The following is a 23936-nucleotide window of genomic DNA, read 5'->3' as shown; positions in this document are numbered from 1 at the left end:
TAACATTTGGGGTATGGATCTTGGGAAACAGTAGTTGTCCTAAGGCTGCATCCTATTGTTTTTCTAATGGGAGATAAAACATTAGAAAAGTGTGAATTATCCTTGACGATTCAAACGATGATTTGGGTGTATTTGGTGGTACACACTATAGGATGGTCATTGCAATCCATCGCCGAGCACAAGATCGGACAATATATTGTATAGTGTGTACACTTCTTTACTCTTGGACAAGACTCATTCTAGTGAAATCACTTTTCACATGTTTACTGGTGACATTTTAAATTTTAGGTGAACCATAATCTCTTCAGGGTCGAATTTTTAAATGTTAGAGATATAATAATATATATATATTTTTTTAATACATTTTATTGAACAGATCATAAATAACAAGTTAAATTTTTTTTGTATATATAATGTGTGTGTGTATGTATATATGTGCGGTGAAAAGCAGGAAAAATTCACTGGCCACATATATGTACATTGGTCTTTCTACTTCAGGGTCCATAGGGTATCCACAGGATACCTTGGGGTATAGGTGTGACGTCAGTCGCAGGGCACCAAAGAGTTAAGCTTTCAGCCTCCCAGGATGCACTAGGTCCCCCTCCTATACCCCGCCCCCAGGCCAAGGCACCTCAGTTTAGTTTGGTGCCCGGCCGGAGTCGGGTGCACCTGTTGGAGTGGGGGCTAGAAGAGCCCCTGAAGCTTATTCTTCATGCAGCTGTGGCTGCACAACTGGATGAACAGCATGGACAGTCAGTCCTGACGTCCATGCTGTCTTCCCTACACCCCGCCGGTACCAGAACGCCGGTACTGATCCGGGGATGCTGGTGGGCGTCTGGGGTCACAGCTAGCGGTGACCCCAGATGCTCCGGACCATGGCCGGATTCAAGGGGGACAGAGGTAAGCAGCGGGGTCCCGCGGTGGGTCCCCGCTGATCACATGGTCCTAAGTCCCCAGGCAGGGGGCTCCCTGGGGACTGGCTGCAGCGTGGAGCCAGGCGACCAACCTGCGCTTCCACTACCCCCTGGGACAGCGGACCGCAGCAGAGCGGTAGCGCTGCGGCGTCCCAGGGGTTAAATGCATGCCAGGGGAGCGCGCCTTCCCTGTCTCACAGCCGGCGCCTCCCCCGCTGCACACAGCCCTCTCTGCACTGTGCTGACTGGTCCTGTGTCAGCGCTCCTCCCCCAGGCCAGCTTCTCTCTGCTCCTCGGCGGCCATCTTCTCTGCAACGCATGGTGAACGCTGCTGGAAGTCTGGAAGGAAGCATCGTGGTCTGGGTCCCCCCGCATACCTCTCCTCCGCTGTGGCTCAGGTCTGTGTATGCAGCGCTGTGTCCTACCAGGCCCTGTGTCTGTGTAGTTGAGTGATCAGCGCTGTTAGTGCAGGAATTGTTATTTCTCTGCATTGTATGTGACTGTGCTAGCGCTGCCTGTAACTATTCTTCACTAAACTGTCAGCTTTATTACTGTCCCTGTTCTTTCTGCTAAAGCCCTTGCGGTGCGGTGCTGCAGGGTGGTCTCTCGCCTATTTAATACTTAATTGGTGAGAGAGGTCACATACGTGGTGCCATCATGTCTGAAAGTGATTTTCCCCTCCGGCTACAGTGTACCACGTGCAAAGTACCGTTAGCGGAGGGGGAGGGTAGCGCGGAGGGCCTTTGCCGGCAGTGTTGTCCATGGCGCGGCCTATTACGGTTACAGCACCGGTACAGGAGCCGCCCTGGGCTTGTTTCGCTCAGGCGTTAACAGCTTTAGTGGGCCAGTTAGCTCCGCAGCCCGCGTTTACTCCGATGGGTTTGTCCCAGCAGTCTGTGGTGTCGTCACCCATGCAGGGGTTCCCACGACAATTGGTGGTACCCCACAGTCTCCCTATTTCCCCGCTCCCGGGTTCTCAGGAGCCAGCGTGGGTTAACTCCCTGACGAGTTCTTTACAGCACTTGTCGGATGTATTGCAAGGGGAGTCTGTGATGCGGCCTCATAAAAGGCCGGTGGCGTCTCTGTCCGCTCCTTATGAGGATGACGAAGGGACGTCTGATGATGGGGAGATTCTGGATCCTTACGATCAGGAACCTTTCCATACTAAGGACGCTGATGCTAAGTCCAAAGTATATATTCCTGGACTTATTCGGGCGGTCCGCACAGCCTTGGTGATTGAGGACGAAGTTCCCCCAGCGGCTAAATCTAAGTATGCCTTTTTCAAAGATGTGAAGGGCGATGCCACAGTCTTTCCTCTTTCGGGTCAGTTGGTGGACCATTTAGAGGAGGCGTGGAAACAACCTGGCAAAAGATACCAGCCGCAGAGACGCCTGGCGGTGGCTTATCCGTTCGCGGATAATTATTTTGCTAAGTGTGAATCCCTTCCACAGGTGGATTCTCACGTGACCCGTCTTGTCCGTAGTGCCACATTGCCGATGCCATCCATGTCCTCCCTTAAGGATGCTACGGACCGCAAGGTAGAAATCTGCCTGAAGTCCGCTTATTCCCTTGCAGGGGGGGCAGCACGGCCGGCTATGGCCATTTGCTGGGTTGCCAGAGCGATGGAGCGCTGGGCGGATTCATTAGAGGCTTCTTTTGAATCCGACTGTCCGGCCGAACAAGCGGAGTTGATTGGCAATCTCCGTGATTCGGCCACCTACATCAACGAGGCGGCTCTAGACATTAGTACTCTGGTGTCTAGAATTTCTTCAGCAGCGGTAGCTGCTCGTCGCACCTTGTGGCTGCGATCCTGGAAGGCGGACGCAGATCCAAGAAAGGTCTGGAAGCGTTGCCGTTTACCGGAGAAGTTCTCTTCGGTCCGGATCTGGATAAGATTGTGGCCACGCTGGCGGCAGCCAAATCTGCTTGTCTCCCGTCGGCCGCTGCTCCTTCTGGTTCTGGACCATCGTCCTTTCGGTCATCTAGGGCCCAGGGCAGGCCCAAACCACAGTCGTTTCCTCGACAGGCTGGCCCTAAGAAATCGGGCAAGCCCCGGAAACAGGCATGGAGTACCAGACGTCCGGCCCCCAAGCCAGATGACAAGCCTGCGGCCTGACGGTCCGGGTCTCCCCTTGGGGGATCCCAGGGTGGGAGGCCGCCTGCTGCAGTTCTCCCGGTGTTGGTCGTTCACTACGACAGACACTTGGGTTCTGGAGGTGGTCTCTCACGGGTACGTCCTCTCCTTCCGGCACAGACCCCCGGCTCGATTCTTCACCACGGGTCTACCATCAGACCGGAACAAGGCTACGGAGCTGCGGAAGGTATTGCACACTATGCTCCAGGCTGGAGTTATAGTGCCTGTTCCATTCTCCCAGAGGGGCCAGGGTTTCTATTCAAATCTATTTTTGGTACAGAAACCCAATGGGTCATATCGTCCGATTCTCAACCTCAAAGCACTCAACAAGTCTTTGCGGGTCCCGAAGTTTCGGATGGAGACCCTACGGTCCATCATTCTGGCGCTGGAACCTGGGGACTACATGGTGTCATTGGACATACAGGACGCTATGGCGGTCATGGCGGCTTCTCTGCGGCTGCAAGGAGTCCGCATGTTGCCGTACTTGGACGACCTGTTATTGGTGGCAGGATCTCCAGAGCTCCTGTTACACCACTTGGACCTGACCATTGCACTGCTGCAACGGCACGGCTGGCTAATTAACTGGCAGAAGTCCACTCTAATCCCGTCTCGGAGGATTCTGCATCTTGGAGCCTTATTGGACTCGGGACAGCAAAGGATCTTCGTGACGGAGGACAAGATCTCTGCTTTACAGTCAAGGGTGCGCAGTTGTCTGCACAGCCGCCGGGTGTCCTTACACTCGGCGATGAGGTTACTGGGCTCCATGGTGTCGGTGTTCGACATGGTGGAATACGCCCAGTTTCACTCTAGACCTCTGCAGCACCTGATCCTGTCCAAGTGGAACGGGCTGCCTCAGTCTCTGAAGTTCCAGACGATTGTGCTCACCCCGGAGGTTCGCCTGTCCCTTGCGTGGTGGTTAAAGATGACCCACCTCAACAAGGGACGTCCGTTCTGGGTTCCAAATTGGGTCCTGTTGACAACGGACGCCAGTCTTCGAGGCTGGGGAGCAGTTTCGGGTCCACACTTGTTCCAGGGCAGGTGGACACCGACAGAAGCGGAGCTTCCAATAAATATCTTGGAACTCCGTGCGGTCTTCAATGCTCTCCTGCAGGCACAGCGGTTTCTCCAGGGTCACCCGGTGCAGGTCCAGTCGGACAATGCTACCACCGTGGCCTACATAAACAGGCAAGGAGGAACTCGCAGTCGGGCGGCTCTCGTAGAGGTCTCTCGGATCCTGGTTTGGGCGGAGCGCAATCTTCCGGCCATATCAGCGGTCTTCATCCCGGGAGTGCTAAATTGGGAGGCGGACTTTCTAAGTCGCCAGGACGTTCATCCAGGGGAATGGTCCCTGCACCCGGACGTTTTTCAACTACTGGTGGACAGGTGGGGTCTTCCAGAAATCGACCTCATGGCGTCCCGGCACAACAACAAGTTGCCGGTGTACGGGTCTCGCACAAGAGACGAAGGGGCGTCTCTGGTGGATGCTCTGTCCGTCCGGTGGACGTTCAGGTTCGCATACCTGTTCCCTCCGGTCTCCCTTCTTCCACGGGTAATCCGGAAATTCAAACAGGAAGGAGGGACGCTCCTGTTGATAGCTCCCGCGTGGCCCAGACGGCACTGGTTCTCAGACCTTCAGGGTCTGTCCGTGGACAGTCCTCTGCGGTTGCCGCTACGACCGGACCTTCTGTCTCAGGGTCCTTGTCTTCACCCGGACCTGACTCGGCTGTCTTTGGCGGCGTGGCTGTTGAGATGGCCATGCTGAGGTCCTGGGGGTTTGCCAGCTCTATGCTGTGTACCATGTTACGAGCTCGGAAACCGTCTTCCGCGAGGATATACCATCGCGTGTGGCATACGTTCTTCCAGTGGTGTCGACCGAGAGGTTATGCACCGCGGGAGTTTCGTCTGTCTCGGATTCTCGCCTTCCTGCAAGCGGGACTAGATCATGGGCTTCGCCTTGCTTCTTTGAAGGTACAGGTTTCGGCCCTATCTGTCTGGTTTCACCGTAGGATTGCTACAATCCCGGATGTGCGCACCTTTATGCAAGGTGTTCTCCGTATTCAGCCGCCCTTTGTTCCACCTGTGGCGCCTTGGGATTTGGCTGTGGTCCTGAGGACTCTCCAAGGACCGCCGTTTGAACCACTGGGCTCAGTGGATATTAAATGGCTAACAGCTAAGACTGTTTTCCTTCTGGCCGTTGCTTCAGCCAGACGTGTTTCTGAGTTAGGGGCTCTTTCTTGTAGACCCCCTTTCTTGGTTTTTTTCATGGGAACAGGGCAGTGCTCCGCACTCGGCCCGAGTTTCTCCCCAAAGTTGTTTCCCAGTTTCAGGTTAACGAGGAAATAGTGGTTCCGGCCTTTAACTCACCGGGTCTTTCCGTGGGTGAGGCCTCTTTGGATGTTGTGCGGGCCTTAAGGACTTATGTGGACCGCACTTCTTTGTTTAGGAAGTCGGACGCTTTGTTGTCCTCTATGGCTTCTGTAAAAAGGGTTGGCCTGCTTCAAAGCAAACTTTGGCAGCCTGGATCCGTATGGCTATTTCTGAAGCTTATCTTCATGAAGGCCTACCGGTCCCTCCTTCTCTGAAGGCTCATTCCACTAGGTCTGTGGGTCCTTCGTGGGCAGCTTGACGTGGTGCCTCGGCAGTTCAGATCTGCAAGGCTGCTACGTGGTCTTCTGTCCATACCTTCGTGAGGTATTACAGGTTTGACACCTTCGCCTCTCAGGATGCTTCCTTCGGGCGGCGGATTCTCCTTTCTGCACAGGAGCGTCCCCACCCTTAAAGGATACTGCTTTGGGACATCCCCAAGGTATCCTGTGGATACCCTATGGACCCTGAAGTAGAAAATATGAGATATGGTAAGAACTTACCCTTGTTATCTCTATTTCTACGAAGTCCATAGGGTTCCACAGGACTCCCGCCCTGTCGCACCTGTGCTGCAGATGGGCTTTGCTCTGGTCACCGGTTTTCCGTCTCCCTCTGGTGAGAATGTGATTCTTGTATGTGTCCAGATCTTTGTTCTCTCTCTTCCTTCTCCTCCTCCGGCCTATGGCTTGGTAACTAACTGAGGTGCCTTGGCCTGGGGGCGGGGTATAGGAGGGGGACCTAGTGCATTCTGGGAGGCTGAAAGCTTAACTCTTTGGTGCCCTGCGACTGACGTCACACCTATACCCCAAGGTATCCTGTGGAACCCTATGGACTTCGTAGAAATAGAGATAACAAGGGTAAGTTCTTACCATATCTCATATTTTTTTGGTTAAGTATGAAATGATTCCATACAATCTGGACACGCTGAATCTTTGCATTTTCCGCAAATGTAGCTGGTGCATCTTGAACAGTTTTTGTCGTGGCATCATTGTTCTTATACTGTCCAAATCCATCCAATCTTATTTCAGGTACAACCTTCTACCACCTTTTTGCTGTTTTTGCTGATTTATCCATATTAGAGTTAGAAGGCCTTCCCCTTTTTTGGGTGTTTTCACCCATTTGAAATAATGTTGCTGCAATTCCCACTTTCAATTCTAGTAAACTCATGTTTAATTTCTCGCCATATTTGAACGCAATCCTTTGGTAAAATTTTAGATTTTTTATTAAATGACGGTAATGAGCAATAATCCTACTGCACATATCTACTCCTCCCATGACTACTTGTATAGGTTGCAGCAAATGGCCTTGTTACTTGGGCATACTCCTTTTGGTTTCTGTCCCATCTGGAGATGTCTTGCTGTTCTATTCCTGCATATGTAGAGATCATCCCATAGTTGGCATCAAAAGTTTCAATGGTGGAAGCTCAGCCATCATTTCATGGTGGGCTTCCAATGTCCATCCCTAGATAAAATATGGGAGAAGCAGAGACTCTTGGCACGGAACAGGAGTGATGTCATCAATATGCGATAGCAGCCAGATGCACTGATTGGCATAAAAAATACATATAGAATATACACCGACACAAAAATACCCACGAGCGCTAAATGTCCACAAATGTGGACATTTACTATTTACATTAAATTATATAGACACAATACAAAAAAAACCCTTAAATGAATACAATCACAATTCATAAACATATGTAACTCTCTTGCATAAAATTTTAATTATATTCTGTTGAAAAAAATGCACTTTACTGTTGCAAATTGTTGAATATTGATGTGTCCCAATCACTATATTGACCGATTTAATTATAAAAAATATATATTCAAACGTCAAATGGTTTTGCAATTAAAAATAACAATTATCTTTAAAACTAAATGTACACATATGTACCAGTATCCCTGAAGAGGTTAAGAAGCTTGTTGATCACTTAAATGCATATTATATTGTATCATCCTAAAGCCAACTTTAATATGTCAGCTTTTATTTGTTCATGTATTAATAAACAGTGCAAAATATTCATACATAGAGGGGGAGATGTACCAAGCCTTGGAGAGAGTGAGAAAGTGGTGAAGTTGCCCAAAGAGACCAGTTAGCTTCTGTCATTTAACTAGCACAGTCTATAAAATGACAATCAGAGACCGATTAGTGCTTTGGGCAACTTCCCTTCTTTCTCTCCAAGGCTTGATACATCTCCCCTATAAGACTCAGTATAGAACTGCAATTAGCAATACAATGAGGTATGATCACTCCATTGTAGCAAGACAAGGACAGTATTTCAAAATCCATATGGATGTATTAGGGATACCCTGATCCAGATCATTTCCCTTTTTGTGTAGTATTTGAGATGCGCTAGGAAAAAGTAACACAAAGTTAGTCATCTACGTCCGCTTTTAATTATACCAAGGTAGAAAATTAGATTGTATGCCGTGATATGCATCTGGAAATCATTTATTGTTGTGCTTGGGTTTAAGAACATCAGCGTAAAACCAATAAATTAATATCATTGGCATAAGTCTATAATTAGTGAAAGTTACTGTAACAGATAAGTCTGTATAACTGCTGAGAAAGAGGTTTCACAAAAGGGGGGGGGGGGGGGGGGCACTGCCAATGATGGGATCACTATAACCAAATTCTATTCGGGTGCACAACTGATCTCTCACTTCCATGCACAAAATTCACGAGAGTGTTTCATAAAATCTGTGATGGCAAAATACACGTGTGTGAGGATGTAATTGTGTAACCTTTATAATAGCACAGTGCCAACTGCTTCTGCCTTTGTGAAATCGATCTGTTCATGTTGGAGAGGTACCACATGTTTGTGTGGTCTAGGTGCTAATTAGTAATATCCCAGCATGCATTGACAGAATTTTAATATTTTGGCCTCTATTCACCACCACAATGGCTTTGAAATGAAACAAACAAGATGTGCTTTAACTGCAGACTTTCAAATTTAATTTGAGGGTAATTACATCCAAATCAGGTGAATGGTGTAGGAATTACAACGGTTTCTGTATGTGCCTCCCACTTTTTAAGGGGCCTACCACCCTGGTTTTTACTATTCTGGAAAGGTGGATTATTGGTGAAACAAGAATCACACAGTATTTCTTAGTGGTGTTTGCAAGGCGAAACAAATCACTTTTAAGGTGCATACACGCGGTCAGATCTGTCAAATATTGAACTACGAACGATTTTAGCAACGATTTCCTGAACTACGAATGATTTTTGCCTGTATTAAAATGAATGAAATCTGGCTGCGATTTAACAATTTTTAAAATCGCTATTGTACAGATCTCAAAGAAAATCTGACCGTGTGTATGCACCATATCTGTTGGTTCCCTCTCTTCAAATTTCAATAAATTTTTTTGTCCATTTGGGTTCAATTTTTATGGACGTGTTATGATAACTACAAAGAATAATAGTATTTTCTGAAAATAGAAAGTCTGGGGGAAAAAAAGAAGGTATAAGTTGTGTGGGTATTGCATTAAAAAAAAAAAACAAACATTGATATTGATGCAATGTGACAAGTGCAAATGTGAAAAAATGACCTTAGTACAAGGGTGAGAAAACCCTCCGCAGCAAAAGGGTAAATGAACGTGTAAAAAAAAATTCCCTTTTTAAATTCAATACATTTTTATTGAGATTTTATTTAAACAATTCAAGCGAAAAGAGAATCCCCAAACAGGCTGAGGATCCTCTGCAAAGCTGAACTCTGATCATAAGCAGTAACAGCTGCATCTTCCAAGAGACATCTCAATACATAAAAACAAGACAGATGGAGATGTAAATAAAAAGAAAGGACAGCAATACTATTCCTCAAATTGAGACAGCACCACTCACATCTCAATTTTGAATGAATTCCATTATGCGTGGCTCCCGTGTACAATGGAGAGCAGCGAATCATTCCACCTGTGCCAAACTTGTTTATATATCAATATAGCATTTGTCTTGTCTATACATATGCTCATGTCCAACTGTGTTATTTTCTAAGGCCACCCATTCCCTAATAGATGGAGTAACAGGAGCCATACACTTTGTGGCTCTTTACACCTTTACTAGATGAGCAGATTAGTTATACAGATGTGCCCACATACACATAACATCTATATGCCATATGGCGTGAGGCACTCCGAGAGGAGCAGTGAACTGTATTTTTCTTAAAATGTTCAGTCGAAAGCTGGGTACATACTATACAATAACAGACAAATCACAGGTGCACAACTCCAAATTACTGATTATATATAAATACATTATGCAATAAACTTTTGCAATCAATAGAGGTTTTTAGCATAATCATGGCCAAGGTTATGGCCTACCCACCGTATCCAGGTAACCTCTTTAGGGTAGGTCCCTAACATACTATGGATCAAATCCAGAGTGCAGGACACCCCTAAATCGGCGCAGCCAAGCCACCCCAGGGCACCGCCATAATGAGAAAAGTGAAATGTGAAGTAAGAAAGGTAAGAGCAGTTATAGCTGCACGGAAAGGTGTAAATACAAATATAATAAAAACAAACAGTAAAGTGTTATAATAGTACAAAAAAAGAAAGAATGTGTTATAATGTGATGCCTTGAAGCAGACCAACCAAAGCAATCCAGGGGACCCACACCCCAAAAATCAACCCAAAGTTGCTCTACAGTATATAACTTGTAGGACTTACCTAAAATTGTTCCTATCATTAGTGTGCATATACAATACCACCCTCCATGCTTTTAAATCAATAAGGGAGGGGTGCTAGTCCTGGCTGAAGGCGTCTCCTTTCCTTTAGGTGTGCAAAAAAGCACATTATACAATGTATGGTACGATGTATCAGTTCATTGATCAGAAGCATATATCGTACACACAGTATAGTACGTATGTCTGATCAGTCGTTCACAATGATCGTTCATTGCAATGTCCCAGCTGCTGCTCTGCACGGCAGAAGGGGAGATGCTATGAACGACTACATGCCGTACATTTCGCCATCGTACACTGGATCATTATTGTTATCCTTTATATGGCGCTGCAAGTGTTCTACAGTGCTTTACAGAGTACATAAACTAATAAGTGAACAAGAAACGAGGACCTTACAGTACATTACATTGCAGGACAAGGACACAACTTATATACATTGCTGCAATAGCGATTAAAGCACTCACAATGAGCAGCCGGGAGTTGGCAGTCACGTGTTAGGTGGGGAGTAAGGAGTAGAAGGAAATGTAAAGAGAAGCACATGAGGGAAGAGGTCCCTGCTCATGAGAGCTTACATTCTAAAGGGGAGGGGCAGACAGACGTGATGCAGAAGGGGTAGATAGGGAGGAAAGAGCGTGAAGTGGGTCAGGATGGGAGCTGGAAGACCTTGTTTTGAGAGCCCGTTTGAAGATTTGTGGAGAGTCCCAAAGGTAGGGAGCAGCACGGGCAAAATCTTGGAGTGTGTACAGAGAGTGTGAAGTATCGTTACAACGTATCATTTCATTGCTGGGTTGCATCATTGAATGGTGTACATACAGCTTTATTCGCTTTGTAGAGGCAGCGAAACACCACTCAGTGTACTAGAGATGCCAAGCTGCAACTTTAACTGCGCAGGATGGGTTTTAAATCCGTATAAAATCGCAGATGAAGTACACCCACAACAATGAAATACACTTGCCGCAGCTGAGTCACCAAGGGACTGATGTGGTGAGAAGGGCTATTGGTGCAACAGTGTCAATCAGGACACATCTATATATAAACGAGTGTTGCAGATAACAATAGCAAATGCAGCTCAAACAAACGAGCAAAAGAGATCAGTGGGACCGAGACACTTGTCTCCTTATGCAGCCTCTCACTTTGTACCAAAAGGTATGGACCATGGGGACTCCCAGAGTAGGTGCCAGAAGGTATACACAGTTGTGTCACATAATGGGTATTTTCGGTCACAGTTTGCACCACATTAGGCTATTCTGGGGGCGTTAGGTAGAATCTATGAAGAATAAATCTTGCTCACAACATAGGGGCTGATTCAGCATGGTTCGTAATTGCAACTACGTACGCAGATCAGCTGATTGTTCAGTACGACGCATGTGTATGCACCGCACTGCGATCACACTGTGATTATGCACGCAGATAGGAATTCTTCGCAGAGTGAGTGACAGACTGTGAGCGTTTGGGGGCTGGTGACGGGGCAGTTGTTGGAGAAACGCAGGCGTGTCTGTTCATTTGAACGCCGTTACATGGATGTGCAGAAATTAGCCATTGTGATTGCATACGCAGCTTGAGTACTCACTTTGGCCCTGATTCAGAGCTGGACGCTCTGACAGAGCGCTCGCTCTGAATCAGGGCCATCCTTATCTTTTTTAAGAACGGCCTCCTGGCCGCTCTTAAAGCTGTGGGTGACCACCCACAGCTATAGCGAGCGGCCAAAAAGATGGTCGCGATGGTCAAGACCATCGCGACCATCGGGCTTGTGACGAGACCCTTGTGGTAGGGTCTCATTGCCACAAGCCCTGGAGTGCTTTCGGCTCTATCAGAGCCGAGATCACTCCCACTGACATCACTTGTGATGTCAGTGGGGCCGGCTCCAGACAGTAGGCGTTCCCATGGGAACGCCTCCATCTGGGCAGCCACGCCCTCGGCACGCCCACCAAAGGGGGCATGCTATCACCATCGACAGCATGCCCCCTTAGTAGCGAGACCCGGAGCGACGGCTTGGCCGTCGCTATCTGGGTCTCGCACATGCGCACGACGGAGCCGACTCCCTCATGCGCATGCGCACTGGCCTAACATCGACCCGCTTGCGACTGCTCAGCGCTCGTGAGTGGGTCTGAATCAGGCCCTTTGTGTGAAGAGACTTGCAGTTTCTCAGACTGGTCAGACCTGCTGTAATTGCGCATGAGCCTTTGATGTTACTGATGTATATGCAGGACTGCGAGGTATTACGGATATGAAAAAGCAGTAGTAGGCGTCTCTATGCTGGCTGAGCTGTGGCAGACATTAGCAGATTTTTGCAGCTTCATTGCGTGCGATTATGGAGCTGTGATCACAATTGCGAACCATATTGAATCAGGCCCTTAGAGCTTACCATCGAGCAAGCAGTTGCGGCAAGTGGATGAAGATTGGACAGCGGAAGAGGAGGTACTGTAAAGCCTCAATAAAAGAGAGAGAGGGACATAGAAAAAGTGGAGGAAAGAGATGTAGGGGAGAAGAGTAGAGATTGAGGGAGAGATGGCTGAAGAGAAAAAGAAAACAGTCAAATGTTGGAGACAAAAGCTGTTTCATATTTTTGGACACTGATAAAAATGACATCATCAGACACTCGCTGTGCACATTAGGTCTCATGTGCACATGTGTCTGCTGGATGACAGTCTGTATGTAGCAGCAAGTGAACAATCGAGCATAAAATGCGCATAAAAATAAAAGACACCATTGGGCAGGTAGAAAGGGAAAAAGGAGAAAGACAGAGGGGAGAAGAGCGAGATAGTGTAAGGGGGGGGAGAGGACAAAGGGGAGAACAGAAATAGTGTAAGAAGGGGAGAAAGACAGAGGGAAGAACAGAGAGATAGTGTAAGGGGGGAGAAATACAAAGGGGAGAAGAGAGAGATAGTGTAAGGGGGGAGAAAGACAGACGGCAGAAGAGCGCGATAGTGTAAGGGGGGGAAGACAGAGGGGAGAAGAGAGAGATAGTGTAAGGGGGGGAGAAAGACAGAGGGGAGAACAGAGAGATAGTGTAAGGGGGGAGACAGACAGAGGGGAGAAGAGCGAGATCGTGTAAGGGGGGGAGAAAGACAGAAGGGAAAAGAGAGTGATAGTGTAAGGGGGAGAAAGACAGAGGGGAGAAGAGCGAGACAGTGTAAGGGGGGAGAAATAGAGGGGAGACGAGAGAGCGTAAGGGGGGGACAGACAGAGGGGAAAAGAGCGAGACAGTGTAAGGGGGGAGAAATAGAGGGGAGACGAGAGAGCGTAAGGGGGGGACAGACAGAGGGGAAAAGAGCGAGATAGTGTAAGGGGGGAGAAATACAGAGGGGAGAAGAGAGAGATAGTGTAAGCGTGGGGGTAGAAAGACAGAAGGGAGAAGAGAGAGATAGTGTAAGGGGGGAGAAAGACAGATGGGAGAAGAGCGACATAGTGTAAGGGGGGGAAGACAGAGGGGAGAACAGAGAGATAGTGTAAGGGGGGAGAAATACAAAGGGGAGAAGAGAGAGATAGTGAAAGGGGGGGAGAAGGACAGACGGGAGAAGAGCGAAATAGTGTAAGGGGGGAGAAATACAGATGGGTGAAGAGCGAGATGGTGTAAGGGGGGAGATAGACAGAAGGGAGACGAGAGAGATAGTGTAAGGGGGGAAGACAGAGGGGAGAAGAGAGAGATAGTGTAAAGGGGGGAGAAAGACAGAGGGGAGAACATAGAGATAGCGTAAGGGGGGAGAAAGACAGAGGGGAGAAGAGCGAGATAGTGTAAGGGGGGAGAAATACAGAGGGGAGAAGAGAGAGAAAGTGTAAGGGTGGGGGTAGAAAGACAGAAGGGAGAAGAGAGAGATAGTGTAAAGGTGGGGAGAAGTACAGAGGGGAGAAGAGCGAGATCGAGTAAGGGGGGGAGAAAGACAGAAGGGAGAAGAGACAGATAGTGGAAGGGGGAGAAATACAAGGGGGAGAAGAGAGAGATAGTGTAAGGGAGGGAGAAAGACAGGGGAGAACAGAGAGATAGTGTAAGGGGGGAGAAATACAAGGGGGAGAAGAGAGAGATAGTGTAAGGGAGGGAGAAAGACAGAGGGGAGAACAGAGAGATAGTGTAAGGGGGAGAAATACAAGGGGGAGAAGAGAGAGATAGTGTAAGGGAGGGAGAAAGACAGGGGAGAACAGAGAGATAGTGTAAGGGGGGAGAAATACAAGGGGGAGAAGAGAGAGATAGTGTAAGGGGGGAGAAATACAGAAGGGAGACGAGCCAGATCGTGTAATGGGGGAGAAAGACAGAAGGGAGAAGAGAGAGATAGTGTAAGGGGGGGAGAAATACAGAGGGGAGGAGAGATAGTATAAGGGGGGGAGAAAGACAGAGGAGAGAAGAGTGAGAAGGTGTAAGGGGGGAGAAAGACAGGGGAGAAGAGCGAGATAGTGTAAGGGGAGGAGAAAGACAGATGGGAGGAGAGAGAGATAGTGGAAGGGGGGAAGACAGAGGGGAGAAGAGAAAGATAGTGTAAAGGGGGGAGAAAGAAAGAGGGGAGAACAGAGAGAATGTGTAAGGGGGGAGAAATACAAAGGGGAGAAGAGAGAGATAGTGTAAGGAGGGGGAGAAAGAGACGGGAGAAAGAGAGATAATGTAAGGGGGGAAAAGACAGGGGAGAAGAGCGAGATCGTGTAAGGGGGGGAGAAAGACAGAAGGGAGAAGAGAGTGATAGTGTAAGTGGGAGAAAGACAGAGGGGAGAAGAGTGAGATAGTGTAAGGGGGTAGAAATACAGAGGGGAGAAGAGAGAGATAGTGTAAGGGTGGGGGTAGAAAGACAGAAGGTAGAAGAGAGATATAGAGTAAGGGTGGGGAGAAATACAGAGGGGAGAAGAGAAAGATAGTGTAAGGGTGGGGGGAGAAAGACAGAGGGGAGAACAAGATAGTGTAAGGGTGGGGAGAAATACAGAGGGGAGAAGAGCGAGATTGTGTAAGGGGGGGAGAAAGATAGAAGGGAGAAGAGAGAGATAGTGTAAGGGGAGAAATACAAGGTGGAAAAGAGAGAGATAGTGTAAGGGAGGGAGGAAGAAAGATGGGAGAACAGAGAGATAGTGTAAGGGGGAGAAATACAAAGGGGAGAAGAGAGAGATAGTGTAAGGGGGGGTGAAAGACAGACAGGAGAAGAGAGAGATAGTGTAAGGGGGGTGAAAGACAGAGGGGAGAAGTGAGAGATAGTGTAAGGGGGGAGAAAGACAGAGGGGAGAAGAGTGAGAAAGTGTAAGGGGGGAGAAGAGCGAGATCATGTAAGGGGGGGAGAAAGACAGAAGGGAGGAGAGATAGTGTAAGGGGGTGGGAAAGACAGAGGGGAGAAGAGTGAGATAGTGTAAGGGGGTAGAAAGACAGAAGAGATAAGAGAGAGATAGTGTAAGGAGGGAGAAAGACAGAGGGGAGAAGAGAGATATAGTGTAAGGGGGGAGAAAGACAGTGTAAGGGGGGGAAGAAAAACAGAAGGGAAAAGAGAGATATAGTGTAAGGGGGGAGAAATACAGAGGGGAGAAGAGCGAGATAGTGTAAGGGGGAGGGAGAAAGACAGAGGGGAGAAGAGAGAGATAGTGTAAGGGGGGGGAGAAAGACAGAGGGGAGAAGAGAGAGATAGTGTAAGGGGGGGGAGAAAGACAGAGGGGAGAAGAGAGAGATAGAGTAAGGGGGGTATCAAGACAGAGGGGAATAGAGAGAAAGTGTAAGGGGGGGAGAAAGACAGAGGGGAGAAGAGAGAGACAGTGTAAGGGAGGAGAAGGACAGAGGGGAGAAGTCAAGAGATAGTGTGAGGGGGGAGAAAGACAGAAGGGAGAAGAGAGAGATAGTGTAACGGGGAGAAATACAGAAGGGAGAAGAGCAAGATCATGTAAGGGGGGGAGAAAGACAGAAGGGAGAAGAGAGAAATAGTGTAAGAGGGGAGAAAGACAGAAGAGAGAAGAGAGAGTGTAAGGTGGGAAAAAGACAGAGGGGAGAAGAGAAATATAGTGTAAGGGGGGGAAGAAATACAGAAGGGAGAAGAGAGTTAGTGCAAGAACGGAGAAATACAGAGGGGAGAAGAGCGAGATAGTGTAAGGGGGGGAGAAATACAGAGGGGAGAAGAGAGAGATAGTGTAAAGGTGGGGGCAGAATGACAGAATGGAGAAGAGAGAGAGAGTGTAAGCGGGGGAGAAAGACAGAGGGGAGAAGAGAGTGATAGTGTAAGTGGGGAGAAAGACAGAAGGGAGAAGAGTGAGATAGTGTAAGGGGGGAGAAAGCCAGAGCGGAGAAGATAGTGTAAGGGGGGAGAAAGACAGAGGGGAGAAGAGAGTGATAGTGTAAGGAGGGTATCAAGACAGGGGAGAAGAGAGATAGTGTAAGGGGGGAGAAAGACAGAGGGGAGAAGAGAGATAGTATAAGGGGGGAGAAAGACAGAAGGGAGAAGAGAGAGATAGTGTAAGGAGGGAGAATGACAGACTGGAGAAAAAAGGGATAGTGTAAGGGGGGGGAAATACAGAAGGGAGAAGAGAGAGATAGTGTAAGGGGGGAGCTAGACAGAGGGGAAACAAGAGAGACAGTATAAGGGGGGAGAAAGACAGAAGAGAGAAGAGAGAGATAGTGTAAGGGGGAAGAAAGACAGAGGGGAGAAGAGAGAGATAGTGTAAGGGGGGGGGGGAGAAAGACAGAAGGGAGAAGAGAGAGATAGTGTAAGGGGGGGAAAGACAGAGGGGAGAAGTGAGAGATAGTGTAAGGGGGGAGAAAGACAGAGGAGAGAAGAGAGAGATAGTGTAAGGGAGTAGAAAGACAGAAGGGAGAAGAGAGAGATAGTGTAAGGGTGGGGAGAAAGACAGGGGGGAGACTAAAGAGATAGTGCAAGGGGGGTGGAGAAAGAGAGAGGGGAGAAGAGTAAGATAGTGTAAGGGGGGAGACAGACAGAGGGGAGAAGAGATAGTGTAAGGTAGGAGAAAGACAGAAGGGAGAAGAGAAAGATAGTGTAAGGGGGGAGAAAGACAGGGGAGAAGAGAGAGATAGTGTAATGGAGGAGAAAGACAGAAGGGAGAAGCGAGAGATAGTGTAAAGGGGGAGAAGAGAGAGATCATGTAAGGGTGGAGAAAGACAGAAGGGAGAAGAGAGAAATAGTGTAAGAGGGGAGAAAGACAGAGGAGAGAAGAGAGAGATGGTGTAAGGTGGGAGAAAGACAGAGGGGAGAAGAGAAATATAGTGTAAGGGGGGAGAAAGACAGAGGGGAGAAGAGAGAGATAGTGTAAGGGGGGGAAGAAATACAGAAGGGAGAAGAGAGAGAGATAGTGTAAGAGCGGAGAAATACAGAGGGGAGAAGAGCGAGATAGTGTTAGGGGGGGAGAAATACAGAGGGGAGAAGAGACAGATAGTGTAAGGGTGGGGGCAGAATGACAGAATGGAGAAGAGAGAGATAGTGTAAAGGGGGGAGAAAGACAGAGGAGGGAAGAGAGTGATAGTGTAAGTGGGGAGAAAGACAGAAGGGAGAAGAGTGAGATAGTGTAAGGGGGGAGAAAGACAGAGCGGAGAAGAGATAGTGTAAGGGGGGAGAAAGACAGAGGGGAGAAGAGAGATAGTGTAAGGGGGGGAGAAAGACAGAGGGGAGAAGAGAGTGATAGTGTAAGGTGGGTATCAAGACAGAGGGGAGTAGAGAGATAGTGTAAGTGGGGACAAAGACAGAGGGGAGAAGAGAGAGATAGTATAAGGGGGAGAAAGACAGAAGGGAGAAGAGAGAGATAGTGTAAGGGGGGAGAACGACAGACTGGAGAAGAAAGAGATAGTGTAAGGGGGGGGGGAAATACAGAAGGGAGAAGAGAGAGATAGTGTAAGGGGGGAGCTAGACAGAGGGGAGACAATAGAGATAGTATAAGGGGGAGAAAGACAGAAGGGAGAAGAGAGAGATAGTGTAAGGGGGAAGAAAGACAGAGGGTAGAAGAGAGAGATAGTGTAAGGGGGGGAGAAAGAGAAGGGAGAAGAGAGAAATAGTGTAAGGGGGGGGAAAGACAGAGGGGAGAAGAGAGAGATAGTGTAAGGGGGGAGAAAGACAGACGGGAGAAGAGAGAGATAGTGTAAGGGTGGGGAGAAAGACAGAGGGGAGACTAAAGAGATAGTGCAAGGGGGGGTGGAGAAAGAGAGAGGGGAGAAGAGCGAGATAGTGTAAGGGGGGAGACAGACAGAGGGGAGAAGAGATAGTGTAAGGTAGGAGAAAGACAGAAGGGAGAAGAGAGAGATAGTGTAAGGGGGGAGAAAGACAGAGGGGAGAAGAGAGAGACAGTGTAAGGGGGGGAAGAAAAACAGAAGGGAGAAGAGAGATATAGTGTAAGGGGGGGAGAAAGACAGAGGGGAGAAGAGAGAGACAGTTTAAGGGGGGAGAAAGACAGAGGGGAGAAGCGAGAGATAGTGTGAGGGGGGAGAAAGACAGAAGGGAGAAGAGAGAGATAGTGTAACGGGGAGAAATACAGAAGGGAGAAGAGCAAGATTATGTAAGGGGGGGAGAAAGACAGAAGGGAGAAGAGCAAGATAGTTTAAGGGGGGGGAGAAACACAAAGGGGAGAAGAGAGAGATAGTGTAAGGTTGGGAGAAAGACAGAGGGGAGAAGCGAGAGATAGTGTAAGGGGGGAGAAGAGAGAGATCGTGTAAGGGGGAGAAAGACAGAAGGGAGAAAAGAGAAATAGTGTAAGAGGGGAGAAAGACAGAAGAGAGAAGAGAGAGATAGTGTAAGGTGGGAGAAAGACAGAGGGGAGAATAGAAATATAGTGTAAGGGGGGAGTAAGACAGAGGGGAGAAGAGAGAGATAGTGTAAGGGGGGAAGAAATACAGGAGGGAGAAGAGAGAGATAGTGTAAGAACGGAGAAATACAGAGGGGAGAAGAGCGCGATAGTGTAAGGGGGGGAGAAATACAGAGGGGAGAAGAGAGAGATAGTGTAAGGGTGGGGGCAGAATGACAGAATGGAGAAGAGAGAGATAGAGTAAGGGGGGGAGAAAGACAGAAGGGAGAAGAGAGAGATAGTGTAAGTGGGGAGAAAGACAGAGCGGAGAAGAGATAGTGTAAGGGGGGAGAAAGACAGAGGGGAGAAGAGAGATAGTGTAGGGGGGGAGAGAAAGACAAAGTGGATAAAAGAGAGATAGAGAAAGGGGGGGAGAAAGACAGAGGGGAGAAGAGAGTGATAGTGTAAGGTGGGTATCAAGACAGAGGGGAGAAGAGAGATAGTGTAAGGGGGGAGAAACACAGAGGGGAGAAGAGAGAGATAGTATAAGGGGGGAGAAAGACAGAAGGGAGAAGAGAGAGATAGTGTAAGGGGGGAGAATGACAGACTGGAGAAGAAAGAGATAGTGTAAGGGGGGGGGAATACAGAAGGGATAAGAGTGAGATAGTGTATGGGGGGAGCTAGACAGAGGGGAGACAAGAGAGATAGTATAAGGGGGGAGAAAGACAGAAGAGAGAAGGGAGAGATAGTGTAAGGGGGGAGAAAAACAGAGGGGAGAAGAGAGAGATAGTGTAAGGGGGGGGGAGAAAGACAGAAGGGAGAAGAGAGAGATAGTGCAAGGGGGGGAAAGACAGAGGGGAGAGTAGAGAGATAGTGTAAGGGGGGAGAAAGACAGAGGGGAGAAGAGAGAGATAGTGTAAGGGAGTAGAAAGACAGAAGGGAGAAGAGAGAGATAGTGTAAGGGTGGGGAGAAAGACAGAGGGGAGACTAAAGAGATAGTGCAAGGGGGGGTGGAGAAAGAGAGAGGGGAGAAGAGCGAGATAGTGTAAGAGGGGAGACGGACAGAGGGGAGAAGAGATAGTGTAAGGTAGGAGAAAGACAGAAGGGAGAAGAGAGAGATAGTGTAAAGGGGGAGAAAGACAGAGGGGAGAAGAGACAGATAGTGTAATGGAGGAGAAAGACAGAAGGGAGAAGAGAGAGATAGTGTAAGGGGGGGAGAAAGACAGAGGGGAGAAGAGAGAGATTGTGTAAGGGTGGGGAGAATGACAGAGGGGAGAAGAGTGAGATAGTGTAAGGGAGGGTGGAGAAAGACAGAGGGGAGAAGAGCGAGATAGTGTAAGGGTGGAGAAAGACAGAGGGGAGAAGAGAGAGATAGTGCAAGGGGGGAGAAAGACAGAAGGGAGAAGAGAGTGATAGTGTAAAGGGGGAGAAAGACAGAGGGGAGAAGAGAGAGATAGTGTAATGGAGGAGAAAGACAGAAGGGAGAAGAGAGAGATAGTGTAAGGGGGGGAGAAAGACAGAGGGGAGAAGAGAGAGATTGTGTAGGGGTGGGGAGAATGACAGAGGGGAGAAGAGAGAGATAGTGTAAAGGGGGGTGGAGAAAGACAGAGGGGAGAAGAGCGAGATAGTGTAAGGGTGGAGAAAGACAGTGGGGAGAAGAGAGAGATAGTGTAAGGTAGGAGAAAGACAGAAGGGAGAAGAGAGAGATAGTGTAAGGGGGGGGAGAAAGACAGAAGGGAGAAGAGAGAGATAGTGTAAGGGGGGGAGGGGGGGAGAAAGACAGAGGGGAGAAGAAAGAGATAGTGTAAGGGGGGTGGAGAAAGACAGAGGGGAGTAGAGCGAGATAGTGTAAGGGGGGGAGAAAGACAGAGGGGAGAAGAGAGAGATAGTGTAAGGGGGGGAGAAAGACAGAGGGCAGAAGAGAGAGATAGTGTAAGGGGGGGTGAAAGACTGAGGGGAGAAGAGAGAGATAGTGTAAGGCAGGAGAAAGACAGAGGGGAGAAGTGAGAGATTGCTTAAGGGGGGTGAGAAAGACAGAAGGGAGAAGAGAGAAATAGTGTAAGAGGGGAGAAAGACAGAAGAGAGAAGAGAGATAGTGTAAGGTGGGAGAAAGACAGAGGGGAGAAGAGAAATATAGTGTAAGGGGGGAGAAAGACAGAGGGGAGAAGAGAGAGATAGTGTAAGAGCGGAGAAATACAGAGGGGAGAAGGGCGAGATAGTGTTAGGGGGGGAGAAACACAGAGGGGACAAGAGAGAGATAATGTAAGGGTGGGGGCAGAATGACAGAATGGAGAAGAGAAAGACAGAGGAGGGAAGAGAGTGATAGTGTAAGTGGGGAGAAAGACAGAAGGGAGAAGAGTAAGGGGGGAGAAAGACAGAGTGGAGAAGAGATAGTGTAAGGGGGGGAGAAAGACAGAGGGGAGAAGAGAGATAGTGTAGGGGGGGAGAAAGACAGAGTGGATAAGAGAGAGATAGTGTAAGGGGGGGGAGAAAGACAGAGGGGAGAAGAGAGTGATAGTGTAAGGTGGGTATCAAGACAGAGGGGAGAAGAGAGATAGTGTAAGTGGGGAGAAAGACAGAGGGGAGAAGAGAGAGATAGTATAAGGGGGGAGAAAGACAGAAGGGTGAAGAGAGAGATAGTATAAGGGGGGAGAACGACAGACTGGAGAAGAAAGAGATAGTGTAAGGGGGGGGAAATACAGAAGGGACAAGAGAGAGATAGTGTAAGGGGGGAGCTAGACAGAGGGGAGACAAGAGAGATAGTATAAGGGGGGAGAAAGACAGAAGGGAGAAGAGAGAGATAGTGTAAGGGGGGAGAAAGACAGAGGGGAGAAGAGAGAGATAATATAAGGGGGGGGAGAAAGACAGAAGGGAGAAGAGAGAGATAGTGTAAGGGGGGGAAAGACAGAGGGGAGAAGAGAGAGATAGTGTAAGGGGGGAGAAAGACAGAGGGGAGAAGAGAGAGATAGTGCAAGGGAGTAGAAAGACAGAAGGGAGAAGAGACAGATAGTGTAAGGGTGGGGAGAAAGACAGAGGGGAGACTAAAGAGATAGTGCAAGGGGGGGTGGAGAAAGAGAGAGGGGAGAAGAGCGAGATAGTGTAAGAGGGGAGACAGACAGAGGGGAGAAGAGATAGTGTAAGGTAGGAGAAAGACAGAAGGGAGAAGAGAGAGATAGTGTAAAGGGGGAGAAAGACAGAGGGGAGAAGAGAGAGATAGTGTAATGGAGGAGAAAGACAGAAGGGAGAAGAGAGAGATAGTGTAAGGGGGGGAGAAAGACAGAGGGGAGAAGAGTGAGATAGTGTAAGGGGGGGTGGAGAAAGACAGAGGGGAGAAGAGCGAGATAGTGTAAGGGTGGAGAAAGACAGAGGGGAGAAGAGAGAGATAGTGCAAGGGGGGAGAAAGACAGAAGGGAGAAGAGAGTGATAGTGTAAAGTGGGAGAAAGACAGAGGGGGGAGAAGAGAGAGATAGTGTAATGGAGGAGAAAGACAGAAGGGAGAAGAGAGATAGTGTAAGGGGGGGGAGAAAGACAGAGGGGAGAAGAGAGAGATTGTGTAAGGGTGGGGAGAATGACAGAGGGGAGAAGAGAGAGATAGTGTAAAGGGGGGTGGATAAAGACAGAGGGGAGAAGAGCGAGATAGTGTAATGGTGGAGAAAGACAGAGGGGAGAAGAGAGAGATAGTGCAAGGGGGGAGAAAGACAGAGGGGAGAAGAGAGAGATAGTGTAAGGGGGGAGAAAGACAGAAGGGAGAAGAGAGAGATAGTGTAAGGGGGGGAGAAAGACAGAAGGGAGAAGAGAGAGATAGTGTAAGGGGGGGAGGGGGGGAGAAAGACAGAGGGGAGAAGAAAGAGATAGTGTAAGGGGGGTGGAGAAAGACAGAGGGGAATAGAGCGAGATAGTGTAAGGGGGGGAGAAAGACAGAGGGGAGAAGAGAGAGATAGTGTAAGGCGGGGAGAAAGACAGAGGGCAGAAGAGAGAGATAGTGTAAGGGGGGGTGAAAGAGTGAGGGGAGAAGAGAGAGATAGTGTAAGGCAGGAGAAAGACAGAGGGGAGAAGAATGAGATAGTGTACAGGGGAAGAAAGACAGAGAGGAGAAATAGAGATAGTGTAACGGGGAGAAGACAAAGGGGAGAAGAGATAGATAGTGTAAGGGGGGGAGTAAGAGAGAAGGGGGAAGAGAGAAATAGTGTAAGGGGGAGAAAGACAGAGGGGAGAAGAGAGAAATAGTGTAAGGGGGGGAGAAAGACAGAGGGGAGAAGAGAGAGATAGTGTAAGGGGGGAGATAGACAGAAGGGAGAATTGATAAATATTGTAAGGGGGGAGAAAGACAGAGGGGAGAAGAGAGAGATAGTGTAAGGGGGGGAGAAAGACAGAGGGGAGAAGAAAGAGATAGTGTAAAGGGGGAGATAGACAGAAGGGAGAAGAGAGAAATAGTGTAAGGGGGGTGGAGAAAGACAGAGAGGAGAAGAGAGAGATAGTGTAAGGGGGGAGAAAGACAGAGGGGAGAAGAGAGAGGTATTGTAAGGGGGGGAGAAATACAGAAGGGAGAAGAGAGAGATAGTGTGAGGGGGGGGAGATAGACAGAGGGGAGTAGAGAGAGATAGTGTAAGGGAGGAGAAAGACAGAAGGGAGAAGTGAGAAATTGTGTAAGGGGGGAGAAAGACAGAGGGGAGAAGAGAGAGATAGTGTAAGGGGGGAGAAAGACAGAAGGGAGAAGTGAGAAAGTGTAAGGGGGGAGTAAGACAGACTGGAGAAGAGAGAAATCGTGTAAGGGGGGATAAAGACAGAGGGGAGAAGAGAGAGATAGTGTAAGGGGGGAGAAAGACAGAGGGGAGAAGAGACAGATAGTGTAAGGGGGGGAGAAAGACAGAGGGGAGAGGAGAGAGATAGTGTAAGTTGGGAAGAAAGACAGAGGGGAGAAGAGAGAGATAGTGTATGGGGGGAGATAGGCAGAAGGGAGAAGAGAGAAATAGTGTAAGGGGTGATAAAGACAGAGGGGAGAAGAGAGAGATAGTGTAAGGGGGAGAAAGGCAGAGGGGAGAAGAGAAAGATAGTGTAATGGGGGGAGAAAGACAGAGGAGAGAAGAGAGAGATAGTGTAAGGGGGGCAGATAGACAGAAGGGAGAAGAGAGTAATAGTGTTAGGGGGAGAAAGGCAGAAGGGAGAA

The sequence above is a fragment of the Taudactylus pleione genome, unplaced genomic scaffold, assembly GCF_031769625.1.
Source record: "Taudactylus pleione unplaced genomic scaffold, aTauple2 ptg000395l, whole genome shotgun sequence".
In the NCBI taxonomy this organism is placed as follows: domain Eukaryota; kingdom Metazoa; phylum Chordata; class Amphibia; order Anura; family Myobatrachidae; genus Taudactylus; species Taudactylus pleione.
The sequence above is the reverse complement of the archived record's forward strand: the minus strand, read 5'-3'. Positions refer to the sequence as shown.